The following is a 22,654-nucleotide window of genomic DNA, read 5'->3' on the forward strand; positions in this document are numbered from 1 at the left end:
ATCTACCTCTCATCTCATCCTAAATCATTACATTTATACTGTTGAACATTCCTATTTGGGGTCGTAAATGGGGTATATTGTAGTAGAAGAAAGTAAACTGGGTTAGGAGTAAGGAATCCTGTGCTCTAATCCCAACTCTGGCCCTTTTATCTGCAGGACCCTGGATGGGCCTCTCATCTATAGAATATAGATAATGTTGTTTGCTCTGCATTATAATAAGACCACCCTGACAAGTGAAAATGTGTGTTTCTCACACTTAAGATGACCATCAGGGAAAATTCCATAGTTTTATTTAAATTAAAATACATATGTAACACTTAGTATTATTTAGAAATTACAGAATGACTTTCTTTTGTTATTTTTTAGATAGGAGGTATGCTATTCTTTTCCAAGTTTTATAACCTGGCTGGGAAGCATAAGAAAAGAGGTGAGACAGTGGTGAGGTGTATAAAGATGGGCAGCTCTGCAGTCAGACCAACATAGGTATAAATCCCACTTCCAATACTAGGTGATCTTGGGCGAAATTTGCACCTTCTTCGAGCATCCATCTCCTACACCTAATATGGGAACAATAAGACTAACCACATAGGGTTGGTGTAAGGATTGCATGAATAAACACATGGAAAGTCCCTTACAAAGAGCAAAGACTCCATAGAGGTTTGTTTCATGAATTGCAGGGTTTTGTGGTTTTATTTTAAAGGTTTAATACTTTTCTACTGTTTCCACCACAAGAATACATGTGTTAGCAACTGCATGCATGAGACCAAGAGGAAGAAATTTGCTGAGAGGAGGAGATAGGTTATTTTCTTAAAGTCAAAGAACCAGAGTTAACTTGATTTATAAATGAAATAGGAGACAGTCTCTCCTTTGGAGGGAAGTTTCTATTTCAGAGAGAGGTCCCAGAGCAGGAAGTTACCCAGTGACACCCTATGGACCATCCAAATGAGCTGCAGCACCGGAAAATCAAGAAACACCCACAGTTCTTGATTTACAGCTCCCTGGGAGGAAGGAGCTGACCACAAGGGTAGGATAAACATCAAGCTTCACTGAAGCATCTTCAGCCACTCAACTCTGCTCAGTGCCTTAAGAAAAGTTCACAGACCCCATCTACCCCAAGGTGGCCAATTCTGAAAAAACAAGTTTGGGGATAATTAAAAAGTTGGGTAGTCAATATTTATGTCCATTGTTGGTTTATACCCTGCCTCCTGTTAGAAAAGATCTGAGGCAACTCCTTAAAAATACAAAAAAAGAAAAAAAAGAGAAAAAAAGAAAATAGTAGAGGGAATCTGAACAAAAAGGAAAAAAGTGATAAAATAAAAGCCAAGGACAAGATTAATTCCAAGAAATGCATTCCACACATGGGGATTCTCATTCTCTATCTAGGTATTTATTATCCAGGTCTCCACAGTTACAGGGTTTCATAGGGAGGCAAAGTCTTCCTAATTCAGAAATATTCACTAGTGAAGAGACCAGCTGTAAAAGAAGGCCCCGCTCTAACAGATTCTGCAGTTTAGCACCAGCTCCAATTTCCTGCTGTTCCATCAACGTCTATGCTGTGGGATTGCAAACAACCAATACAACTAGCAAATAGAATGCAAATCCATTGCATAGTTAACTAGAATATCTCTCAAAAGAGGCAATATATAAAGAATAAACCAGCCAGGTGCGGTGGCTCACGCCTGTAATCCCAGCACTTTGGGAGGCTGAGGTGGGCAGATCACTTTAGGCCAGAAGTTCAACACCAGCCTGGCCAACATGGCGAAACCCTATCTTTACTAAAAATACAAAAAAAAAAAAAAAAAAAAAAAAAAAGCCAGGAGGCTGAGGCAGGAGGATCACTTGAACCTGGGAGCTGGAGGCTGCAGTGAGCCGAAGATTGTGCCACTATACCCCAGCCTGGGCCACAGAGTGAGACTCTGCATCAAAAAAAAAAAAAAAAAAAAAAAAAAAAGCCATTGAGCTATCTTAAAATTTTTTGAGGAAAGTGGGACCCAAAAAGTCAACATGGTTAATTTTTCATGCTGAGAATTAGCACGTGGTTGCAATGTGATATAAGTGTTTTAAAAGTAAAATTAAGTAAATTTATTTTCATACTCATTTGTTTTGTTTTTCAACTCTGCATAATCTAACATCATATTTTGCTCCCTGTTTTACAGTGGATTCCCTTAGACAGACTTTTTCTGGTACCAACTGTTTGCAGATAATAAGGGCTACCTGGAACGTACTATAGTGAAAATTTGGCTCTAAGATTCTTGATGGCAAAAGCAAACTAGAAACATGCTTTCTTAGAAAAGTCATGGGTGCATAATATAAAAACAGGAAGTTGTTGTGGAACAGTGAGGATAATGGTATTGAAATCCACAATTAGAGAAGACTTAGGGCACTAGTGGCTAATAAGAAGTCTAAGAAGGTAAATACCAGTCTTTCTAAATTGCTTGGTGTTTGGTTGAACAGTGTCACACACAAAATGGCTAACAAACACAGTGTTGGTCATTAATTCTGTTCAACAAGTATTCCTGGCTCTCCACCTTGGCTGCAGAGGAAATGCTTTTTTTCATTGAGTTCTAGGCTGGGCCACTTGCAGTTGGGTAGAGCCATGAAACATTTCTTGTCAGCATATTTTGAGCAGAAAAAACACGTGTCATCTCCAGGCAGAGATCCTTCAGAGTTTCCTTTCCCTCTGGCATGGTGACTGATAATGTTTGAGATGATGACTACTCTGTAAGCTAGGGTCACTGGGAAACTAAAACGAGCTGCTGCCCTGCAGACACATCATGGACATGTAGAATGAGCATGAAATAAACCTGTGGTTTAAGCCACGAGATTTGGGGTTGTTTGTTACTGTAGCCTAACCTGGTATCTTCTGACTGATACAAATATTGTCTTACCAGTGATAGGATGAAACAAACAAATAAAAACTCAATTAGTCCTGTCAAATCCATGTGCAGCTTTTGGGTAAGCCACACGCTTGTATACCTCCAGGACTTTCCACACTCTCGTATATTTCCAGGACTTTCCAGGTGCAGCTTCCTCCTCTACCACCCTCAGCCTCACAACCCCCTAACTCACCTTTCAAGACTCAGTTCAGTGATCACCTTCCCTAGGGAGCCCTCCTGAAGCCCCTGAAACTGGTAGCATGCCTTTTCTATGCTTTTCCATAAACTCTATCATAGCACTATCCCATGGAAAGGTACTTATCTGTTTACCTTGACTGTGCCCCCCACTAGTCTGTTACCTCCTTGAAGGACCAGACAGAATGAATGTGATCAGTGGGGAAATGCCATGGTCCCAGGGATTCAGTGTTTTGAAGAGAACTTGCTCACCCCACCCCACCATTCGCTGGCTGGATGGGGACAGAATGTCTGCCATTCCTGGAGTGTTCATGATCTGTTTTGTGTCTCTTAGGCCTTTGGGCCTGTCTGGTGGAGCTGTTCAGCAGAGTGGTCTATTCCTTTCTACCAAGGCCTGCACTATAAGGAGCAAGGCACAGCTCTGCACCAGAAGGTCTAGGGCCAGACTTCAGGCTTCAGCTTTACCACTGTATTAGTTTCCTCTGGTTGCTGTAACAAATCACTGCAAACTTACTGGCTTAAAGCAACACAAATTTAGTATTTTACAGTTCTGGAGGTCAGAAGTCCAAAATGGGACTCACTAGCCTAAAACCAAGGTGTCAGCTAGCTGTGTTCTTTTCTGGAGATTCCAGGGTAGAATTGGTTTCCTTTCCTTTTCTAGCTTCCAGAGCCTTCCACAGACCTAACTTACAGCTTCTTTCATCTTCAAAGCCAGCAATGGCCATCAAGTCTCTCTCACTCTGCACCATTTTGACACTGACTCTCCTGCTTCTTTCATTTATGAGGATCTTTGTGATTATATTTGGCCCAATAAGATAATCTAGGAGAATCTCCCCAATCTAGAGGTCAGCTGATTAACAACCTTAATTCCATCTGCAACCTTTATTTCCCATGGCACGTAACACAACATAGTCACATGGACTAGGAGGTGGACATCTCTGGAGATTATTCTACCTACCATAACCACTTATTAGCTGTGTGACCTTAAGCAAGTTAATTCTTTCCTCTAAGCCTCAGTTTATTTTCCAGAGAAACAGGGAAGGTGAGGATAATGGCACCTACTGCTGGGGAATATTGAGAGAATGAAAGTAGACTATGGTGAGGATATTGGCACCTACTGCTGGGAATTATTGAGGGAATGAAAGTAGACTGTGGTGATGAATGTAAAGCTTAGCATAATACTCAACAGTCAGGGATCAATAAATGCTGTTGGCCTTTATCACCATCCTCCTCCTCCTCCTCATCACAATTGTTTGTAGGGGGAGGTAGGAAATGAAATAACACATCCTCAAGAGAAGTAACATCTGCTCCTTATGGAAGGAGAATGAGCACCATCATAGAGGACTCCTATCCTTGATCCCAGTCCTTCCTCTGCTCCATCCCGTTTTAGTACCCTGAAGGAGGAGCAGGTTCAGCAAACAGGATTGACAGACAAGAGGCCGCTGCACTCCAAATTGAGTCTTTTGTGTTCCTGGTGTTTGAACTCTCCTAAATTGGGCACTGGGCTCTCAGATCTTAGAAAGGGCATGGGAGACAGTTCCAGCCCCAAACTAGTTTCTCAAAGTCTCTTGAAATGTGTGGAGGGGCCATAAGAATGCCTATTCTGTGACAAGGGCAATACTCTCCATTTCCTGGTGTGTGTGTGTGTGTGTGTGCCCACATATGTGAATCCCGGCCTTCTCAGAAAGTGCAGTGTGACCTTTTTCCCTCTTATGAATTCCCCGAGCCCCTGCCGTTATTGTATGCCTCAGCCCAGTGAACTCTACTCAGCTTCAAAGAGGGGATGGACCAGGGCCATTCAGAGAGCAAGAGGCCAAGGCTAGCTGGCCCCCAGCCATGCCTCAATCCCCTTTTTCTGCTGCATTCAGATCAAAGACTGAGGCATTCATTTATATTTTATTTAATTTTAAAATTTTTCTTTAAATTTAAAGGAATTTATGTATATTTTACCTAATTCTTTAAATAATTTCAGCCATCTTAGTTAGCACGTTTATTCCATGTTCTTAAGAAAGACCCTTTGAATTGCTCCAGTTGGTTTATGTTTAAGTCATAATCTTTTCATTCCTTAGACTGAAATTCTGCTGTATTTATTCATGGAAACATAATATGTATATGCAATATGCATACCTGTGTAGAACATCTATTATAACATACATATAGGGGATGTATATGTAAAACATTTTGCAAATAAGGAAAAGAGAACTTCTTTTCAGTAACTACATCAGTGGAGAGACTGAGTCTTTAGAAAATAAATGTCAACAAATTGCATATGTATTTCATGCATTTTACAAGTATATAAGGTAAGTCCACTTTTTATTGTCAATTCAAATAGAATAGGGCTCACAGGGCAATAGTTAAATATACATATAGGCACACACATGCCCTATCTCATTTTAGCTAATAATTTTCAACTCTTTCTTCATCAGATTCATATCAAAGTTATTAACATACTAAAATAGTTAGGCTTTAGTTTTCTCTTCTCTTTTTTTCCCTACTTCTGGTCTGGGAGAAATTCTAGTGGTTAGAAACTAAATCAGTGCCAGCAAGAAGAAAAATAACAAATCTCTTGATATTTTAAATATTTGATCATCTACTCCTGATGAAATGCTTTAACTATGAGATTTCTAGCACTTAGTAAATAATCCACAATGTGACTGACTAGATAGTTTCACTGTTCTAAGATAAGTTTCATGAGTGTCCAATGGTTCGATCTTAGGCCAGATATTCTTCCGCTTCCAAAGAAAAAAATCTACTTAATCATTATGAGATTGATTTTGACCTCGTGAATTATTTGTTTCCTAAAGTTTTCCAAAGCTCCCCCTACGTGTTTAGACTTATGATATTGAGAAAGTTTATGATTTTTTAGTACTGGCTTTAATATTAGAACTTGGCTTGCAACAAGCAGAACTAAAATAGGACAAGGGTGGCAATTATTGCTACGATCTCAGAGGGATTGTCTTGTTTGTCTCAGCAAAAGAATTCTCAAGGGTGGCTGAGCTAGAAGGAAACAGGGTAATAAAACTCATGCAGGAGGTATGGAATGCCTCCCTCCTGTTGAAGATAACAATAGTGTTCTATTAGTGACCACAGTGAGCTACCAACATTTTCCATCTCCATCAGATTCCAGAGGCCAGGCTGGGTGCTGTGGCTCACGCCTGTAATCCCAGCATTTTGGGAGTCTGAAGTGGGTGGATCACCTCAGGTCAGGAGTTCAAGACCAGCCAGGCCAACATGGCGAAACCCTGTCTCAGCTAAAAATACGAAAATTAGCCGGGCATGGTGCCGCACCCCTGTAATACCAGCTACTCGGAAGGCTGAGGCAGAAGAATGGCTTGAACCCGGAAGGTGGAGGTTGCAGTGAGCTGACATCGCACCACTGCACTCCAGCCTGGGTGAAAGAGCGAAACTCCATCTCAGAGGCCAGAAAGATACCTGAGCAGTAACTGGTAAAAGGATTTCTTCACTTGCAAGCCCCACACAATTTGTTTACTTGTCTTACATTAGAGGCCATATATTGGTTAAGTTTTGTAACCAGACTGCCTGGGTTCAAATCTGGCTCCCAGGCTTAGAAGTTATGTGACCTTCAACACATTATTTGACCTCTCTGTGCCTGCTTCCCTTCCTGTGAGATAAAGTTAATAATACCTATTTCATAGAATTGCTGCGAGGATTGAGTTAGTTAATGTATGTAAAACATTTAGAAAAATGATATTTAATAAATGCCCAATAAATGTTAGCTACTTTCAGTATCTTATATTCTCTTCCATAAATTAGGAATACTAATGCCTCACTTATATACCTCACAGTATTAAAGAGTAAGATTAGAAACATTTTATAAAACACCTTGAGAAGCATAACATGGCACACTAAAGTAAACAATCAGAGTGACTCTATGCCAATCTGGAAGTTGGCTTGATAATTTCAACCATCCCTAGAGGAAGCCTTCTGATCAGAACCCAGACCCTGGACATGATAGAAGCTAGAAATAAAATAGCAGAAGCAACATTAACATAAAGGTGAAGGAAGGAAAACAAGGGAAAGGAAAGAGAACTAACATCTCTGGTTATGCCTACTATCTGTTTGGAGTTTGACACACACATGTTATTTAATTCTCACCAACACTTATGAGGTAGATATTTTGTAGACAAGAAACTAAGACTCAGCAATATTAAGTTTCCCAAAGTTATGAAGTTATAAATAGCAGAGCTAAGATTTAAACCCAGATCTGTCCAAAGGCAAAGCTTATCACAACTTCTTCCATCTAATTCTAAAACAGGCAGCTCCCTACGGCCTAAGAAACATAAAGCCATATACTATATTAGTGTAACTAAACAATGATGGCCAATATGATGACAGTGATCAAGGAAAGGCTGCATACTGATCAGAACAGCCCTCCACTATACTAGTGGGTAATAGGTCCTTGGGGAACTCACTGAAAGGAGATTATTATAACAGAATCTGGGATTCTGGCCATCAAAAGCCAGCTCCACCATGTTTGGGAGCATCTGCAGATATGGCCAAATGAGTAGATAATGGTGTCCCCAAAAGAACAAATACATGTTGCATGAATGAATTAATTAATAAAGGAAAAGCATAGTAGGCCCTTAATACTTGAAGTTTTTTTTAAGTCCTTCACCAATATTCAAATTCCAGAACATTTTTTCTACCCACACCCAGTTGGAACATCCTGCTATCAGATTCCTACCTGCCATGCTTCCTTGTTGTAGTCATCTGCAAACCCTCAGGTCACTCCTGACTTGGTGAAGATTTTCCCCCCAGCTCACTGTCAGACCTCTCACCAACATGACTTTTGCCACCATTCTTAGTGACACCCATATCCTCACAGATGTTCTTCCAGTACTTGGGCCTCTGTCTTCCTTGACTCCTCCTCCAAGCCATCTTGGCTACTCAACTTCCATGGTCAGACTCTAGCTCTTGTTATTGCCAATGTGGAAGTCTTCCCTAATCTCAATTTTAAGCATCTCAGTCTCTGACCACCTCCTCCTTTTCTTTTTTTCCAACAGCTTTATTGAGATGTAATTTACATACCATAAAGTTTCCCCTTTTAAAATGTACAATTCAGGCTGGTTGCAGTGGCTCACGCCTGTAATCCCAGCACTTTGGGAGGCTCAGGCGGGCAGATCACCTGAGGTCAGGAGTTCGAGACCAGCCTGGTGAAACCCTGTCTCTACTAAAAATATGAAAATTAGCTGGGAGTGGTGGTGCATGCCTGTAATCCCAACTACTCAGGAGGCTGAGGCAGGAAAATTGCTTGAATCTGGGAGGCAGAGGTTGCAGTGACCAGAGATCATGCCACTGCACTCCAGCCTGGGCAACAGAGGGAGACTCCGTCTCAAAAATAAAATAAGATAAAATGTACAATTAAATGGTTTTTAGTATATTCACAGAGTTGTAGAACCATCACCATAATCACCTTTAGAATATTCAATTTATCATGCCCTAAAAAAACACTACTGACTTGGGGTGGAGCAAGGCGGCAGAATAGAAGGCTCCACCCATCATCCCCCAATGCCCCCTGTGAGGGCACCAATTTAACAACTACCTACACTAAAAAGCACCTTCATAAACACCAAAAATCTTAAAGGGATCTCTCTCACATTATATATTGAACCCATCAGCAAAGCCTAAATTGCTCTACATTTTCTAATGACTTCTCATGACCTACACTGCTACTGACCTACTCTGACCTCCTGCCTGGGTTATTTAGTGGGATCCTAACTGGTGTCCCTGTTCTGCCTATGTGTCCCTCTCCTCCTCATTCCACATCTTTGCCCTATAACATATTCTCAACATAGCAGTCAGGAGAATCATTTCAAAACACATCACTCCTCAGCTTAGAACCATCTAGCAGCTCCCCAACCCACTTAGAGTAAAAGCTCAAGTACTTTTACTGGCCTTCAAGGCCCTAGGCAATCATACACTCTGCCCCTCTGGATCTCCTAGACCTCTTCTCCTACCATACTTCCTCGGGATTGGTCTACTTCAGCTACTCTGGCTTCCTTGAGATTTTCTGAAATGTCCATGTACACATCTACTGTGTGGTCTTTGCACTTGATGAGCTCTTTCTTTGAAATACCTCCCTCTCAGTAGCTACATGGCTCACTCCCTTTTCTCTTTCATGTTGCTTGCATTATTATTATTATTTTGAGATGGAGTCTCGCTCTGTCACCCAGGCTGGAGTACAGTGGTGCGATCTCGGCTCACTGCAACCTCTGCCTCTCGGGTTCAAGTGATTCTCCTGCCTCAGCCTCCCGAGTAGCTGGGATTACAGGCTCCTGCCACCACACCTGGGTAATTTTTGTATTTTTAGTACAGATGGGGTTTCACCGTGTTTGCCAGGCTGGTCTCAAACTCCTGACCTCAGGTGATCTGCCCACCTCAGCCTCCCAAAGTGCTGGGATTACAGGTGTGAGCCATCACGCCCAGCCTTGCCTGCATTATTTATAAGTTCAGCAAAGCTGTTTCCATCAGATACACAGAAAATCAGAGAAAATTGCTGGAGCTGGATAGGAAGGAGTTAAAATAAGAGAGAGAAGTGAAAAGAAAAAGGACATTTAAACTTTGAGGGTCTCCTAAGGCCAGGGGCTACTTCCTTTATAATTTGCTTTAATTCTTATAACCTTTGGGATGATGATTATTATATTTATTTTACAGATAAGACAACAGGGGCATGGAGGGATTAAAGTTATGATCTTGTATAAACTTCTAGAGTTAGCTATCTGATTAAAAAATCCTACCTTTAAAACCTAACCTTGGTCCACTACGTCACAGATTTCCAGCCTCCTATTTAGTTAAGATTACGCTGGGAATGAATGCCTATTACAAAATTCAAATATTTGCAAAGAAAAAAAATCAATACAGCTTAGTTTTATAAGTTCTTCACCTTGATACCACCTTAAAATGAAACCTCTATATGCTCAACTGAGGGTTAGATTCCAGAGATTCCTGGCAATCTCTCAACCCATCATCCAAGACTATTTTTGCATGATAAAAATTCCATCAAGTGTCCCTGCACATGGATACTTGTCAGCAAATTTACTCCTTCCAGTTTTGCATCTCAGGAGGCATAAACAGAAGATCCTGCCAGTGAAGGAAATGAAAGGAAAGTAATTTGTCAATGGCTTTATTCAATAGTGCCATTTGCCCAAATTCCATACTGGGTGGCCCAAATATTTTGAAATCCATGCTTCATAGATCTTGTAAGATGAGTTGTAACCCTGGGTCTTGCTCAGATGCCTGAGAAAGCGCGGGGTCTGGATCCCCCTCCCACTGTGTTGCTGTAACCCACCCCTACATCCATTATCTTTCAATTATCAGCTCCGCATTTCTTCCTCCGCCTCTGGCTTATTCTTCTCTTTTGACCTCCTGACACACTTATTTGCTTTTCCCTGTCTGGAATTCTTGCCCAAACTAACTTCAGTCACTCAAAACTGTGCTGTAGGAGAGAGATGAGTGTGGGGATGCAGTGACAATGAAGTCATTCCAATAAAATGGTTGTGGCATGGCTCCCAGCCAAACTCCCTGCTTATTTTATGACGATGGGCCATTCATCAAGTGACCGCGAACCATAAGTGAGGGGCTGATTTCTATTGCAGGCTGGTTTTCTATAAACATGAAATTACTTCAATAAAATAGCTGTTTTAAAATGTTTTGGCACATCTGGTTTCTACTTCCTACAGTGGAAATTTGGGATGAAATGTTGGTCAGGATATTATGCAGCAGCCCCTTAAGTATTATTATTGTCATCAAGATCACCATAACTTCCAGTTGGGATTGTTTCCCTGGTGCTAATCAGTCTAAAGTTAATAAATTTTATCCAAATAATCCTAAGAGAGAATTGCTCCCATTTTCAAAGAGGAATGGAAATAATTTGCCCCAAGTTAAATATCAAATATGGGGGAAGAATCAGAATTCAGGCTCAGGTGAACTTCAAAGTCCATTAGGCACAGCCCTCCCAATGGCTAACAACATCCAGTGGGAATGGTACTTTTCTTCATCAGTACCATTATAAAAAACTGGTATTTTCAGTACCTACTGTGTGCTAGGCCTAGCGGATACAAAACATGTAGTTAATGGAGTCTACTCTCTTATAGTCTAGTTGAAAAGGAAAGGCCTACAAAAAAGATAAATAGCAATGCAAGGTAGTAGATTTCAAGTATTAAACATGAATTAGAAACTGGAAGTGCTATGTGTGTTCAGACCAGAGAGTAACCACTGAGGCCAGGCAGGAATAGGATGATCTTTTGGAAGGAAGGGGTATTGAGCTGGACCTGGGAAGCTCTTAGTCCATTTGCTACAAGGGCCCTTTAATTATCATACAAAAATGGATCTGGGGAGTAAATCTTTTCCATGGTCCTTAAGGAGGAAGTCAAAAAGAGGACAGCAGAGCGTGTGTCATGTTAAGTGCCAATTTCTCCTTTTTGAAGTCAGTTGACTAGGGAGACTGAGTATAGCCTGCAGGGGTTAGCCTTCTGGGAAAGGTGCAGGAATAGATTTGTGGATAGGTAGGCCCAGGACAATGGGTAGAGTACCCATCAGAGATTGCATTTCTCTTGTGATCATGATGAGAAACTGTGGGCTAAGGATGCTGCTTACCCTGAAGGGCTGGGTGACAATGGCAAGTGCTTGCCCTTATGTGTCCCATTTCAACCAGGACACCACTCTTCTGGTAACTTATTATTTCTTCACGTACGTCTAAATTCAATTCAATCAGACTACATTTTTTTGTATGTTTAATGGTCAATGACAACAATAAACATATATCGAGCAACTGCTTTGCATCAGATGTTGTACAGAGCTCAAAAAGTGGGAGTCCCTGTATGTCAAGAAATTCTTGGTCAAGGGACATAGACAACTAAACAGACAATTTATCTGCCACATAGTAGGCTGTGACCATGGTAAACACATATGTTTGGACTTGGGGGTTTCAATGAAGGTCCCATCTGCCCCCAATAGCTTAGAAATGCAGAACATGAGGTCGTTTTATGATAGTTTAATCTTTAAAATCAATGCACAATGGGTCAGAATGGAAACATACAAAGACAAATAGAAAATATGGAATAACCCATAAGGCTCCACTCAGCCCTGAAATCTTGGGGCTTTGTGCTTTACACACACACCAGAAGGCTACCTCATGGCATGCCTACTGCATACCAGGCACTGGGCCAGGTCTTTTCATACATAATCTCTTTATTGGACCCCTGAGTCTCTGAATTTCATGCCATAGACTCTTGAACCTTATAAATAATTTTACAGGTGTGGAATGATGCATCAAGATTGTCTTTGTCCTACCCAGGGTCATAGAGCTAAATATTTGCAAAGCAGTTATTGGAAACCCAGTATTCAGATTCCCATTTCTGTGTTCTCAGGCACTACTCCAGACACGGGAGGGTGTTCTGCAGTTTCAAAAACAAAACACAGCTTGAGTAAGACTTCCTCAATTTCTATTTCATTAATAGCTTCCCAGCAAACTCCTTTTAAAAAATTAAGTGCATTTACTATTTGGTTATTATTTTTTACATCCAAACAGCTGATTTGGTTTAGGAGAGAAGATAGTGTTTTACATGCTTATTACTTAGTTTTTAAAATATGAAACATTTTCATAGTATATTGATTTCAAACATCCTGCACTCATTGTAAGTTCATTCTCTGCTTTCCCACATCAGTGTTCTCTAAGGTCATGTCTAATAAGCCCAGAGACTCTTCACCTCTGTCCTCTTCCCACAATTGCCAAGATGCTGAGCTACTGGAGCAGCTGATCCCTTGGCAGCAAAAGGGAACATTTTGGAAACAGGTTTTCCAGGCATGAGAGCAATGGTTCTTGATTCCAGTGACATCTGCCATTGAGTTTCTCTGGGAAATCACTAATCTTCCTTTAGGTTTTTAAATGTCTTTTCAATTTCCTTTTACAGATAGTCTTGCCACCTCTGATCCTAATATATGTGTCCCCAGAGTAGGCACAGAATAGGGAACTGTGCCCAGGGCACCCAGAGGTAAAACAAAATAAAATGATAGCTCATCAAGACCCAGCTATATGAGGACAAATAATAATCTGGGCCCTGATTCCCCCTTATTAATGGTTTTGCATTCTGTAGTTTTAATCATCCTCGGTCAACCATGGTCCAAAAATATTCAATGGAAAATTCCAGAAATAAACAATGCATCAGGTTTAAATTCTGCACTGTTCTGAGTAGAATTATGAAATCTTGCACTGTGCAACTCCACTGGGCCCAGGGAAGTGAATCCTCCCTTTGTCCAGTGTATCCACACTATAGACGCCACCTGTCCATTAGTCAGCAGCTGTCACAGTTATCGGATTGACTGTTGCAGTATCACAGTGCTTGTGTTCAAGTACCCCTTATTTTACTTAATAATGGTTCTAAAGTGTAGGAGTAGTGATGCTGGCAATCACCAGAGCGTTGGTGATGCTCTCAGATACACCAGAGAGAAACCGTACACAAAGTATGGTGAAGTAAAAAAGTGGAAGTTCTTGACTTTAGGAAAAAGAATGTACGCTGAGGTTGCTAAAATCTACAGTAAGAATAAATCTATCCATGAAATTGGGAAGATGGAAAAACAGATTTATGCTAGTTTTGCTATCACACCTCAAACTGCAAAAGTTATGGCCACAGTGTGTGATAAGTGCTCAGTTAAGATGGAAAAGGCATTGAGTTTGTGGGTGAAAGACACGAACAGAAATGTGTTCCAACTGATGACAATTGGATTCGGTACTGTCCATGGTTTCTGGCACCAAATGGGGGTCTTGGAATGTCTCCCCTGTGGATCAGGGGTACCACTGTATATTGGAAACAATTGTAACAGCTCTCAAATTTGAGGAAATCATTTTATTTTCAGTGGAATAGGGAATCGAAGCGTTCATACTTTTCTAGCTACTTACTGTGAAAGAAGGATGCCTTAAAGAGCAACTTGGTGCTCGCTTCAGCAGCACATATACTAAAATTGGAATGTTACAGAGAAGATAACACGGCCCCCACACAAGGATGACACACAAATTCGTGAAGCGTTCCATATTTTTAGGGACATGGATGAAGCTGGAAACCATCATTCTCAGCAAACTATCGCAGGGACAAAAAACCAAACACCGCATGTTCTCACTCATAGGTGGGAATTGAACAATGAGAACACTTGGTCACAGGAAGGGGAACATCAGACACCAGGGCCTGTCATGGGGTTGGGGGAGGGTGGAGGGATAGCATTAGGAGATATACCTAATGTAAATGACGAGTTAATGGGTGTAGCACACCAACATGGCACATGTATACATATGTAACAAACCTGCACGTTGTGCACATGTACCCTAGAACTTAAAGTATTAAAAAAAAAAAAAAAAGAGCAACTTGGCAGGCAAAGCTAGAATTTGTTCCAATGGCCATCATTATATTAAATCTAGGATGGCCTGACTTTTCTGGAGTGGAATTACTTGTTTGATGACCTTGCTCACGACTTTCAGGATTCTCTTTGTGCAATAGTTTGGAATTAATTATCTTTCAGACATTTTCCAAATGCTGGCTAAAGTGACTGGTTGGCCGAGGACTGTATAGACTAGACATGCTGTCATTTGGTAATCACTTACTAAGTGCTGTACTGAACACCTTGCAGAGATCAATATTTATTCCTTATAGCAACCCCATGAGAAAAATACAATTATGACTGACAGATGAAGAAACTGAGATGATGACGATGTTTCTAGTCTTTTTCACATCACAGCAAGTACCTCCTCAAGAACTGAGAGGACCAGTCTCTCAGCACATCTGTAAGCCCTTCGTGGTGCACTGGATGGAAAGCTCTGGTTTGGATAGGGTTAATTACCTTGCCAGGGTTAAGAAAGTCACCAGTGTGAGGCTAAACCCAAGGCTGTGTCTACAAAGACTGTGCTCTTTATACTGAGGGGCACCATCAGTTTGTGTAATGTTGTAAAATTCTCACGCACAGCTCCACAGGATGAATTTATATTTGTTTTTATTTGGAGAGTGACTATGGCTGAGTTGCTTTGTGATGCTGGTGTTGGGACACAGGACAAATGCTCACGTTACTGGGTTATCCTATTGGATTGTATTTTCAATGTTCAGTGCTTTTAGGGTTACCATTTGACTAATGTATTAATAGAAATCCTATAATCTTACTGGTTATACTGTAAGAAGGTTCTGCTATATGTACACTGAGTGGAAGGGTTTTAAGGGTAGAAATCACAGAGCCAAGCAAACAGCACTGCTATTATTATTACACTAGGAAGATAGAGAGTTGCCATTTTAGGCTAATGCAATGTACCCTAGGACAATCTGGGAAAGAAAGTACAGTCCTTGGCAACTTTTTCTTTTTATACATCTGAGTCCACTGAAAAGCTGGTTAGGAGGATATTCCTCCAAACACCCACTCCTCAGCACACAGCCTCCCGTGTGTGATGGTCCCAGCCAGCCACAGGATGGAGGCACAGGCTTCTCTTCTGAGTGCTTCTTGTCAATCTGGTCCTCTCTGCTACATGTTCCATTTATGGAAGCTTGTACAGGCACGGGAATTAAAGATCTCATGTGATCTGTCCATTTACCTGGAGACAAAACCTTTCCCTGGGGTTTCTTCCTCCAAGTTATACTTTTCATCTTATGAGTGTTCATTGCTTCTTCACCTAGAACCTTAGATCCAATATCTGCTCAGAAAAGAGGAAAGGCAATGAAATAGACTAAAGATAGCAGACCGATACACATAAGAGTTTTAATCCTAAGGGAACTCCAACCCATTTCAATGGAATTACTCTCGGTTAAGCACTGAAGGAGATTAACAAGACCCTGGAGGATGAAAAATGAAGCTGTGTCTGTGACATAGCCATCACAGCAGCTGATCAAGGCTTTGTTCTACAAGCTCTAAACTTGTAGGTATCACTTCATGAAGCAGATACCCCACAGAAAAAGAGAAATGAACATGAAGTTCCAAAACCACGCCCTAAAAGTATACAGCTGGGCTTTACCAATGTTTATCCAACATGTTGTTAATCTCTGTGTTATCACAATAACCCATTGCCGAAACAGCAGAAGCAGTAGTCATTTATTCCTAAATGCCTTTCCATATGCGTGGCAAGCAAAAGCTTTTCAGACAAGACCATTTCTTTTCAATGTTAAAAATGAGAATCTCTGAAGAAAAGTGAATAGTAGATTTCCGCATATTACTGAACACTTCAAGAGAACTAGATCAGGACCCCCAGCACAAATTGTGCCCAGTGTATTTTTACAAACAAAATTAATAAGAAGTAAAGCTTGAACATACCATGCTATTCAATTTCTGTATTGCTAAAGCTGAGAAAACCACTCCAAATCACATGACTGGAGTCCAGCCCTAGAACAAAACTACTAAATAGCAGGATTTATGCCATAACTAAGAGATTCAAAAGAATGCAAAATTATATAAGCTCCCCTCCCCAGACTAGACAGTGAAGATTTTTTAAAAATCTTCGCTGGACTGGAAGCAAAGCAGGAGAAGTGGGAAATAGAGCAAGAGAATAAGTCAGGGTAGCTCTTGGAAAGTCCAGTCCTGTACGTAGGGGTAATAGAAACCTCAGATGGGTTTGGGGATCTTGGAGCAGGAGGGTCTATGCCTCCACTCCCCATCAAAAATCCTACAGGCTGGGCGCGGTGGCTCATGCCTGTAATCCCAGCACTTTGGGAGGCCGAGGCAGGTGGATCACGAGGTCAGGAGATCGAGACCATCCTGGCTAACATGGTGAAACCCCGTGTCTACTAAAAAATATATATATATATATATATATATATATACACAAAAAATTAGCTGGGTGCGGTGGCGGGAACCTGTAGTCCCAGCTATTCGGGAGGCTGAGGCAGGAGAACGGTGTGAACTCGGGAGGTGGAGCTTGCAGTGAGCCGAGATGGCACCACTGCACTCCAGCCTGGGCAACAGAGCGAGACTCTGTCTCAGAAAAAAAAAAAAGAATCCTACAAAAAGATATTCTCATGGAGAGCCCTAAGCCAACATAAGTGACTACAGTAGAGTAGCAATGGCCACAGGGCAGGTCCAGCCAGAGAAACTATCTAAGAGAGACCCACCATCTCCACCTCCATGTTTCCAGAAACATCCTAGTAGCGCAGAAGGGCATCTGAATTTTTCCCATGGTTTCCCCGACATCCTTCCCCATGAGCTCCAACAATAGTTTGGCTGAGAGAAATCCAATGGACTGGGAATGTCCTTATGGTTGCATAGACCGGGGCAAGTTTAGACTGTGAACATCAGCGGCAGATGGCAGTGAGGATAGATACCTAAAGCCAAAGCCATCTCAGAGGAGGCCTCCTCACAAGGAAGACGTCACAGTTGCCCACCCATTAATGTCAAGATCATATGTAGGAACCACAGGAACCAAGATCATTCTTCAAGTGAAGATTTGAAGAAAAGGGAGAGGAAGACCGGGCACAGTGGCCCACACCTGTAATCCCAGCACTTTGGGAGGCCAAGGTGGGTGGATCACCTGAGGTCAGGAGTTCAAGACGAACCTGGCCAACATGGTGAAACCCCATCTCTACTAATAAATACAAAAATTAGCTAGGCGTGGTGGCGCATGCCTGTAATCCCAGCTACTGGGGAAACTGAGGCAGGAGGATCGCTTGAACCCGGGAGGTAGAAGGTAGAGGTTGCAGTGAGCCGGGATTGTGCCATTGCACTCCAGCCTGGGCAACAAGAGTAAAACTCCGCCTCAAAAAAAAAAAAAAAAAAAAAAAAGAAAGATAAAGGAGAGAAGTCCTATATTGACTAAGAATTTACTGAAGAAAGACTGGCTTTTGCTGAGCATGAGCAAGCCTATAGTCCCAAGCTACTTAGGAAGCTGAGGCAGGATGATTTGCTTGAGCCCAAGAGTTCAAGTACATCCTGGGCAACATAGGACATAGGAAGACCCTGTCTCAAAAAAAAAAAAAAAAAAGAAGAAGAAGAAGGAAAGAAAGAAAGACTAAGTTGACTGAGTTCTAAACAAGAAGTAATTGGATTTATCTTGAATTAGAAAGATATAGTTTTCTATTACCAAGTAGAAATTGGGGATAATAAGTTAATCTAATTCAATTATAGAGAAATAAAATTACTTCTTGGCTCACTTAACAAATGTGATTGTAAAAATTTATTCCTGCAACATGTCTCAGTGTAAATTAATTCACTGTTACTATTTCCATTTTATCTCAAGTTTCAGAATGAGAGGCTTGATGCTCTCTTAAAGGATTTTAATCATCAGTGCAGAAATTAGAATAACTTTTTAAGAAGATGTAGTAGTAAGCATTGCAGTTGTTGCCCCAATATCCATTCACCCTCCCTTGTGAAGAACCTTGGCGTCTAAATCAACAGGGCCCTTCCACCACCAGCTGTGGGGATTGGTTCAGGAAAGCCAAGCCCCAGCCAATCCGCACGTGACATTTCCCTGGCCAGCAGGGCTGGTCATGGGCGATCCATCCAGTATTAAGAACAAGTCTCCACGAGTTGTGAAAAGGACTTGCCTGTTTTTGGAAACGAACCCTGAAGCATGGAGCCAGCCTTCCTTCGAAATGGACACCATAAAAGGTAAAGAAAAAATGACAAGTTACTAAATCAAACCAACACCGAAACCACTACTTCTAAATTTTGCAGTGCTTAATTAATCAATCTCTTTTTTTGTTTTACCCAGTTGGAGTTAGTTTTCTGTTACATGCAACAAAAAGCACTCCTGAAACGTTACAGGCTGGAGTGCAGTGGCACGATCTCGGCTTACTGCAATCTCTACCTCCCGGGTTCAAGCAATTCTCCCACCTCAGCCTCCCGAGTAGCTGGGATTACAGGCATGCGCCACCACGCCAAACTAATTTTTGTATTTTTAGTAGAGACGGGGTTTCACCATGTTGGCCAGGCTGGTCTCAAACTCCTGACCTCAGGCAATCCGGCCGCCTTGGCCTCTCAAAGTGCTGGGATTACAGGCATGAGCCACCGCGCCCAGCCTGATGCCTTTTTCTAGAAGGTTATTCACCGAGGAAGAACCAATAAATAAATAAAACCAAATTTTATGAAGGGAAAAACCACAGAGTACCCCTTATTTTCCATATTTCATATTTATCTTCCCTCCAACCTGTGGTGTCACTCTTCTAGTGACCTCTACATAATGGATCTTTTTTCCTTCCCTGCCTGCCCCCTACTTTCTTCCTTCAGATAGGAGAAGGAGAAAGGGAGAGTGTGAAAGAAAGAAAGCAAGTAGGCAAGCATCAGCAACAGCTCTCTGCCTCCGATCGGGTGGCTGGAACATTCCTTATTAGCTCTTATATAAAACTAAGAATGTATGCTACCATTGTTCAGGGATATTGGGTGACTCCGTGAGAACAATCCATTCCACAAATTCCACTGAAAACTCATGACCAGGTGATGCAAGCAGTGAAACACAATGCAAGTGGATTGTTTGATCTGTCATAGACATCAGGGCTGGCAGCTAAACAATTATTATATTTCACTCATCCAGGCTCTCTCTCTTGCATACCACTCCTAGGCTCTTCTGGTAAGCTCCCAGACCAGAGTTTAGAACAAGCCAGTGGATAGGACACTTATCAAAGTGCAAACATTTACTTGACAATGTGGCAGTTAAAAATAACCTGCCAGAGACTCTGAGTACGTTAGGGAAGGCTATGTCGCATGTGGTGTACAGTGTACCCAAGACTTCCTCCTGTAGACGTTCTCTTCCACATTCTTTTATTTCCTTCCTATGCCTGCAAATTAATGATGTTCAAAGGGGACCCACTGTCTTTAGGGAGTCACATTTTCAAGTTCCTACTCTTTCCCATTTACTCTTTGCCTTTTGGGTTAGGAGACAAATTACAAACTGGCTGGCACACAGGGGAACAAGTGCAAAGGAACACACTGACATTTATTTTTTATTTTTTTCTTTTGAGATGGAGTCTCACTCTGTTGCCCAGGCTGGAGTGCAGTGCACGATCTCAGCTCATGGCAACCTCTACCTGCCAGGTTCAAGCGATTCTCCTGCCTCAGCCTCCAGAGTAGCTGGGATTACAGGCACCTGCCACCACGCCCGGCTAATTTTTGTATTTTTAGTAGAGATGGGGTTTCACCATCTTGGCCAGGCTGGTCTTGAATCTTGACCTCAGGTGATCCACCTGCCTTGGCCTCCCAAAATGCTGGGATTACAGGCGTGAGCCACCGCACCTGGCCGACATTTATTTTTATATCATAGGGCATGTGGATCCAGAAAAAGAGGTATAATTCCCAAAGTTTGGTTTCAACTCTTGGTTTCAGCTTAGTGGTGCAATAGCAAATTATGAGATCAGGAGCAACTCTAGAAGCTAAAGTTCAAGCTTCTCTGGAGATTCTAGCTCAGGGGTAAAGTTCAGGTAATGGCTGGGAAAGAGATGAGGATGTAGCAGTGTTTTTTGAATGTGACATGTGGGGAAAATGCCTGTGCTGAATAACAGAGGATTGGATCCTGCATCCATGCTGAGGCAATGATGGGTTTAGAGTTAACACCCTGCTACTGAGAGCTGAATTGAAATATATTCTGTACTTGGAAGAATGATTTTTAAAAGCCTCTAAGAATGTTACTAAAAGTCTTTAAAAATCTCTGCATTAAGAAAAAAACAATCTAATTTGAAAATGGGCAAAAACATGAGGAGACATCCAACTGCAGAGGTTACATCATGGTAAATAAGTGCATGAAATGATGTTCAGCATCACTAGCCATTAGGGAAATGCATATTAACACCACATTGAGATGTCATTACATACCTGTTAGAACAACTAAGATTAAAAGAAATAGTAATAATACTGATATGGTTTGGCTGTGTCCCCACCCAAAATCTCATTTTGAATTGTAATCCCCATAATCCCGATGTGTCAAGGGTGGGACCAGGTGGAGATAACTAGATTATGGGGGTGGTTTCCCCCATGATGTTCTCATGACAGTGAGTGAGTCTCACGAGATCTGATGGTTTTATAAGTGTCTGGCATTTCCCTTGCTTGCACTCACTCTGTCCTGTCACCCTGTGAAGAAGGTGCCTGCTTCTCCTTTGCCTTCTACCATAACTGTAAGTTTCCTGAGGCCTCCCCAGCAATTTGGAACTGTGAGTCAATTAAACCTCTTTTCTTTATAAATTACCCAGTCTTGGGCAGTTCTTTAGAGCAGCATAAGAACAGCCTTATACAAATACCAAATGCTAGCAAGATATGGAGAAACTTGATCTCTCATACATTGCTGGTGGGAATGTAAAATGTTATAGACACTCTGGAAGATAGTTTGGTAGTTTCTTTCAAAACATATGATCTAGCAATTGCACTCTCCTGGGCATTTATTCCAGAAAAATGGAAACTTATGTCCACATGATAGAGGAAATCATTTCAGCCCTAGGTCCTGGCATGCCTACCTTTGGCCTGCTCTGTTTTTGAGCCTACACATCTCATCAGCTTTGTGTGTTACCATAACCCCTGGATAGTTAACAGTTAAATGGAATGGCATGATGGACGTCCTTCCCTTTCATAAACAAACTAACATAAAAAGCTCTTGGGGGCAGGGTGAAGGGGTACCCACTAACCCAACTCTCTGTATCAGTGGCATTCATGGAAACCTGTTTTCTGGGAATCCTGGGCACAAATCTATTGAAGCAGCCCTTGTAAGGGTTGATGGTGAAACCTAACATGCCCCATCCAGGTGTGCCTGGAGGATGCAGCAGGGAGAAACCCTGTTTTGTTAATTAAGGCAGGATACTGATCCCTGAGTCGATAACATTCGAACCAAGACTCATCATTTTGCTTCCCAATTCCCTCACCAGTAACCCTGTTTTCGCCTCCTTTGGGCTCACTCTCTTCCTTTCTCCTGTCCACCCCAGTCAGTCTTCCACGGTTCTGCCCCTGCCTGGTCACTGTTCCCCTCTCCCTTGTTCTTCATGAGGTCCTGAGAAGATCTGAGGCCTACGCCTCCCCTCTCCCCAGTCCCCTGCCTCAACATCTCAGTAGAAACAGGGCTCTTTCCCATTGTGCTCTGGGTCCCATGTCCCAGGACTTGCTTCCTTCATCATCTCTGCTCTCCTGGATCTGCAATCTGCCCCATCTGCTGACTCTTCTTCCTCGGCATATACACATGCTTACGTTTCTCTCTTCTTATAAAAACAAACATTTGCCCGGACCCTCTACCTCCTGCTAACTATTGCACTCTCTTTCTACTCTTCTTTGCCTTGTTTCTCCTCTGGCTTGTCCCCTTGTCCCACCAGTCTTCCAATTAGTTTGTCTTCAGGCTTCTTCATAGCCCCAGCCCTCACACAAAACTTTGCTCAGGTTACACCTTGCTTAAAGTTCTGCCACAGCTCCCCCAGTCTTCATGGTGCAGCGTCCTGGATGACAGGCTTCCTGCCTCTCTCCAGCCTCGGCACCACCATTGTCACACACACGCCCCTTGTTCCAACTATTCTAGCCAACTGGCAGCTCCCCAGATGCACCTTCATCCCTGCTGCTGACTCTGACATTATCCTTCAAAACTCTGTTCAACCGGCTGTCACTGCTCATGGAAACGCTTCCTAACGTTCCCAAGCACAGTT

The 22,654-nt window shown here is 42.0% G+C and overlaps 1 protein-coding gene and 1 non-coding gene across 5 annotated transcripts in view; one reads left to right on the top strand and one right to left on the bottom strand.

The window, feature by feature from the left end:
* SHROOM3 (shroom family member 3) overlaps nt 1-22,654 on the bottom strand; it is a 357,377-nt gene that overhangs the window by 233,970 nt on the left and 100,753 nt on the right. The window lies entirely within an intron of this gene.
* On the top strand, nt 14,022-14,127 carry LOC112209022 (U6 spliceosomal RNA). Its single transcript, XR_002943710.2, has one exon. It is a non-coding gene; the product is annotated as a U6 spliceosomal RNA (small nuclear RNA).

The sequence above is a fragment of the Pan troglodytes genome, chromosome 3 (assembly GCF_028858775.2).
Source record: "Pan troglodytes isolate AG18354 chromosome 3, NHGRI_mPanTro3-v2.0_pri, whole genome shotgun sequence".
Taxonomy (NCBI): Eukaryota; Metazoa; Chordata; class Mammalia; order Primates; family Hominidae; genus Pan; species Pan troglodytes.